A 6,527-nucleotide genomic window follows, 5' to 3' on the forward strand; every position below is an offset into this window, starting at 1 on the left:
CCTGTTCTTACCTTCCCTTTTTTCGAGTTTGCTAAATGGTTGGCATACTTTATCTTTTGCATAGTTACACACTGTTTCTAATCTTGGTTATTAATAGTCTAATTACTTTTAATCTATGGCTCATGACTTTTAATGATGATTAGATAAAGAGTTTAAACCTACCCTGAGTCTGTGGTTATTATATGAGTGCAAATGTTATTGTATTTGTGATTGCCTTTCTTTATAAATAACTCCCTGATCTATGTGGTCTTAGGTACCAGTGACAAGGATTGGTAAGTCAATGGCATAGGAATTAGTGGAATAAAATAGACTGGTAGTAGAGTGTGGGTTACCTGATTGAATAAAATGTGTATTTGAATGATGGGCCCAGGTGAGTATTGGTAAATTATAAATTATAGTCGAGTGACCTGCGTGCTCTATTAAAGCGATGAGCGATAATTATCGCAGGACCTTGCTAATATGCCCCCATGTTCTAAGGATAAATTGAAAAGGGCATTAGTCTGTGGATTCACACACGCATATTGTAATATGGCTAGCAGTGTCTGGAAGACACCGCCACCATATTGCTGCCTTTTCTGCCCGGTCGCAAGTCGACCGGGGCAGAAATGCGGCGGACGGTCTTTCCGTCCGCCGCGGACCCCCAGCCATAATAATATGGCGGGGGGGTCTTTTCAACACGGATGGCGGGTGGATTGCCCCCGCCGGCCGGCGGTGACCACCCCCTGCCCGGCGGGGGCAATCCGCCCGCCATCCTAATGGGGCCCTCTGTTTGTGAGCCACCGGCTGCAGAAATGTGTTAACAATTTGAAAGACTGTTCTGGAGTTATCAGCCGAGGCAGTGATTTGCTTAACAAAAAAGTCAATTTTGGCTCTCTTGATGTTTTTTTGGAAATGTTTAAGGGCATTACTGAAGGCCAGATTTTCCTGGGAGTCATACCTTTGCTTCCATGTCCTTTCAAGTTGTTTAGACTTGAGTTTTTCAGCTTGAAAACTGAGTGAAAACCAGCTAGCTGAGATCACATTTCGTTTACTGATGCAGGTTCTGAAGGAGCTAGTTTGTCAAAGCCTAGTGTTAAGGCATCATTTGGAGAACAAATCACTCCATACATTCCCACAGATGCATCTACTGTGATTTGAGAGAACATATTAGATAGATTAGACTCCAAGATGGTATGCCGTGGCCTAGGAGTTCTCTTGGCTTTGATTGTATTGGACTGGGTTGTGGCAGAGGGAACGCAAAAGGGTACTAAAATGTGATCTGTCCAGACTAGTGGGAGAGGGGGCTCCAAAAACAACGGAAGGACAGTTAGAGAAAATCAGGTCAAAGCTATGGCAACCATTATGAGTAGCACCCTAGACCAGTTGGAGTAAGTTTAAATCCTCCAATCCCTCCCCAAACTATTCTGCTAATCTAGTAAGTGCCATTAAATGCAATTACAATACAATACAAAACAATGTGGGGTCGTCCATATGAACCTTCAAATCTCCCATGAACATGAAATTTGAGTATTGTAGATAGAAGGGGTTAAGTGCATTAATAAGTGCACCTAAAGACAGAGCAGAGGTTTTGGGAGGGCGATAGACTAAGGCCCCCAAGATGGAGAAATTGGCAGAGACCTTGAGGGAAAAGACCAGCCCCTCAATTAGGTCTAGACCCATTAGTTTAAGTGGGGGTACAGCTATTTTTGGAATGGTAGATAATGGCAATCCCCCACCCCAGGCTGGGAGATCGATCAATATGAATGTTCAAATAGCCCAATGCTATCGCCAGAGCTATGTCGTGGCTGAGTTGGATTAAACCATGTTTCAACTGAGAATAAGACGTCCCAGGCATTAACATTAAGGGGCCGATTCCGATTTGGGTCGGAAAGCACTCCGACCGCGCCGGATCCGGGGTGTTTTCCGACCAATCCGGACTCCTGCTGTCCAACCGAGCGAGTGCGATGCGGTCGTATGCTGTCGGACTCGGTTTGGTCGGACTACAATAGAAGTCAATGGGAGCCGGTCGTTTGACGCGTACATGGGCTCCCATTGACTGAATGGGTATGTTGCGGACAAGTGCGCCCCCTACAGTGGGTATGCGTCCGTGCCATCCGCACCGTACATGCCTGTGTTGGGGAGACTGTGTCTGAGTCAAAAGGCTGCAGGTAACAGGGGGTCCGCATCGGACCCCAAAAGTCCAACTCCGGGAACTATTGTGAGAGGGAAGCTCCGACTCGATCAGGCTGTCCGAATCGTGGATCGTACTAGCTCGGTCATGAAAAGTTTCCATTGCACGCCACAGTTAGCTTATGGGCGAGACGTACGGAGCGGTTTGGACCTGGAAACGATTCGGACTGAGATTTTGAGCTTGTTCTAATCGTACTTCGACGTCCGGACCCGTGTAAGAACCGGACGGAAATGCAGCCTCCGAATCCGATCCGCTAATGCCGAACCCGATTCAGTGCCCTTCAGACCGAGATCGGAATCGGCCCCTTAGTAGATCCCAATTATACATTTCGGATTTTGGGAGCGATCTTCCAATAATTAAGGCAACTTGTAATTCTCTTGAGTAGTGTGGAGAATTACCTTTACAACTGTGAGAAGGTGGTTCTGACTATCTGAGCCGCCTGGATTTTCTGCTTTCTGAACTTCTGATTTTTGATCTTTTACTGTGGGAGAGCCTCATAAGTTGGGACTCACCCACAGTGAACGCATGATAAAATGGACTGCATGTGGATTTCACTGGTGTCCGCCTTGTGAGAATAGGCCGCTGCGCTGCAGCCAGGGTAAGGGGCACTGGATATGTTACATGTGGACACGTGTGCACACGAGTGTGCACCCGAGTAAGGGCTCCCCAAGCTGCTCTCCACCCTTACCTACACACGGGGCACCCGGGTGGGTCCATGTTCACCGAGGAAGCGAAGCGGAGGATTAAGGCCGCCAGCCAGCAGTGCGGCCCTCCCTGGAGCAGCGGGAGTGCCACTGCTAGAATATTCATGCAGTGAGCGAGGAGTGCCCCATAATGCCTTGCAGGGCATGTTTAAGCCAGCAGAACAAACCAGCTTGTTTGTGGTGCGTGGTGACCCCAGGAAGATGAGGTCACCACCATTGGCATGCAAAGGTGCATGGGGAGATGCAGGAGCAACGCAGACTCCCCCAGCACAGAAGTAAAACGTCCCCACCCTCAGTCTCTGGGGGACTTGAAGGAAATAACCCCTCAAGGGCCATTCCATTTTTGTAAAGGCTACCTAATGATGGAACTTTTGTTCTGCAGCTGATGCTTAGGACTAATCTGAGGTGTGTGAGGTTAAACATGATTGTCATTGAGGTGACACCCCCTAGGGGCGGAAAGGTGTAATTGCACTGGTGGTGTTTTGATGTAATGCCTTTCCTTTTGGAGACTGGAGGTCACATGAAATATGTGAAATGAAAGGTAACTGAGAAATATATTCTTAGGCATTCCTGACAGGGTGCCTAGGGCTAGATGTAGGTAAATCTTATTTACAGATTCATAAATACCGAATTTTACTGATTCGGTATTTATGAATCGGTAAATAAGATGTAGGTAAATATTCGGTAATTTTTACCGAATCGGTAGGATTCGTTATTTACTGATTTGGTAATTACCGAATCTGTATTTGCCATTGATTCCTATGGGCCTTGAAGCCCACAGGAATCAACAGCAAATACCGATTCGGTAATTGCCGAATCAGTAAAAATACCAAATTGCCAAGGGGGACAGGGTGTCACTTTGACACCCTGTTACACCCCTTTTTCTGGCTTGTGTGCCATGTGGCACACATACATGCCCTAAGGGCATGTATGTGTTTCACATGGCACAGGTGTACATGCACAGATGTGCATGTACACAGGAATTCGTTATTTACCACCCAATGGTATTAGGTGGTAAATAACGAATTCTAAAGGCCCTGTAGCACTGTTTAAAGTGCTACCTACATAGGAAATTATAGATTCGGTAATTTTACCGATCGATAATTTTACCAATTCTGTAAAATTACTGATTCGGTAAATTTACGGAATCTGTATGTTTTTGCTACCCCTACATACCAATGTCCAAATACCGGTCGGAAACGGGCGAAAATCGGTATTTTCTGCCGTTTCCGACCGGTATTTGGACACCTACATCTGGCCCCTAGTTGTAACTGCATAACCATGTGATTATAAATGTGAAGCCTTTTAGGGGTTTTGATTGTCTTGCATTATACCTATTATCAGATATGATAATTACCTGTCATTCTAAGTAATGCCTAGACATGTATTCTTGCTACTGAGTTAGTTGAACAACCAGACTGTCAGCCACTGTGATTAAAGTGTGTATACTATATGGTCAGTATGAGGTGCTCAGTCAGGGTTATGTGTAACTGTGGCAGGTGTTCCCATTATAAATGCTTGTTGAAATAACAGGGTGGTCCGCCATCAGGGTGGTGCTAGTAGGAAGGGCCCTCGCTCCAGGTGATGGTCAACCCACTGCACTTGGGGGTGGGGGGGCATGATGATGTTCATACCTGTGAGTGGTGGTACTAGAACCCTCCCCCTGCGGGAGGGGTGAGAATGTTTCGCAATGTCAAAAAGTATTTCCAACCGATTAAGTATATTTGTAAATTGATGCATAATATTGAGTAGTGTGTGTGTAATAAATGTACTCTTCCTTTTTATAAAGAAAAGTACAGACTGAAAAATCAATTATTGAGTGTTATTTCTGCGTACCTGTAACTGGCGATTACTGGGCCTCACCACATCACTGGAGTAAGCCTTAGACTGCTCTGAAACTATACCATCTAAGAGTCAGGCACTACAATGGGGTGTTTGGCCCCAAAGAAGGCCCATTATTTGTGCAGGCCTCATAATTAATGCCTTGTTTTCCGGCAACAACTCATATCACAAAGCCGCATTTGGGTTCTCGAGGCAGCTCCCGGGCCGTTGCACAAGGTGTGACAGTTAAGGATACATACGAAACCGAACAGTAGGTCAAGGGGATAGCATTTTGAGAGCAAAAAATGTTGTACCACAGTGCTGTGGATGTAATCTAAAAAGTGCTTCCTTACCATAGACTGATTTCTGAGGCAGGGCGAGATAAAAAATGACTGTGTGGCTGGCACTGCCCATGGCCCGGGTGCAGATGGGTTTGCCTTTGGCATTCCTTCGGCATGCCAGCAGCACTTCTGTTGCACGCATCTGCTGCACATCCGCACCGTGCATTACATGGACTGCGGAGCTTTAGTAGAATCGCCCACCTTGGTGCACAAGAACGCTTGACTGAAGCGTGAGGATGAACTGGTGACTGGTTCCCACTTCAACTCCCCCAAATTCAAAGTTTCCCTTTGCAAAAAAATGCCAGTGTCACAAATAAAAATCAGGAAAAGTTAAAAGCAATTAAAAAGCAAGATTTTCAAGCAGGATTTTGAAATTCAAGTCCCTTACTCTGTTACCAGTACATCAGCGCCAATTCGTGCATTTATTGGACCAGGTCGCTCCAGTAGCCAGGTCTACCTTCGCCCACTTGAGCACTTAACAGGAGCACGATGTTCCCACTTCAACTTACCCAGATTCAAAACTTTCACTTCACAAAAAAAAGTGCCAGTGCCACAAATAAAAATCTGAAAAAGTTTAAAGCAATTAAAAAGTAAGATTTTCAAGGAAGATTTCCAAATTTGAGTGCCTTACTCTGTTACCAGGAGAGACATGCACTGCCAATAGTGCATGTTAAAAAAAGAGTACCTGTAGGAGCCTAAAGCTAGTGGAAGGACACTGACAGCAGACAGGAGATGCACTAGATCCATGCTCCACAGCAGACACCCTGAAGCTCTGGAAGGAAGCAGGAAGGAGAAGGATACACTGACCAATCAGAAGCAAGGAAAAGAGAGTGACTTGGTAGCCAACCAATGGTAAGTAATGGGCGGGCGGCTTTAAGCTCCTTTTAATATTTGTTTTTGTGTACAATGATTTCACAAGTGCAGCTCAAACGCTGTCGAGTCGTAACCTAAAAAAGGCTACTTATTAGGTAATAAAATACTGTACGTCTGTACTCATGGCTTCCTTCCCAGGTGCTGCTGCCATTCTTGCTTTGTGACCAGAGACTCTCGGATGTGCATTTAGCAGTCAGTCAAACAAGCTTTATTCGACGATTGTCATAAAAGCATAACAATTCAAATTTAGTTATTTACAGTAAAATTAGATAAATACATAAGAAGATAAAATCACAATAAGAAAAAATGTCATCATGTTTAAATACACAAAGTGATGGGAAGTTAGTCAGTTTGTAGATCATACATTTACACTTTTGTTTCTGATGACCCACGCCCATCCTAAAAATGTCGCCACAGCAATGTATATAAAGGGAATTGGACTTGTGCGAATAATTCGAACGGCCACCATTCCACTCCGTGTGCCCAGCAATTTGGCCATTGGATCCAACCACACTCTACGCGGGGCAGAGTATGCGGGGCATCCAAAGAGCAGATGACTAATTGTTTCTTTTGGATCTGGGCAACATGGGCATGAGGCATTTCCACCACTGGACCACC

The sequence above is a fragment of the Lissotriton vulgaris genome, chromosome 4_1 (genome assembly GCF_964263255.1).
Source record: "Lissotriton vulgaris chromosome 4_1, aLisVul1.2, whole genome shotgun sequence".
Lineage (NCBI taxonomy): Eukaryota > Metazoa > Chordata > Amphibia > Caudata > Salamandridae > Lissotriton > Lissotriton vulgaris.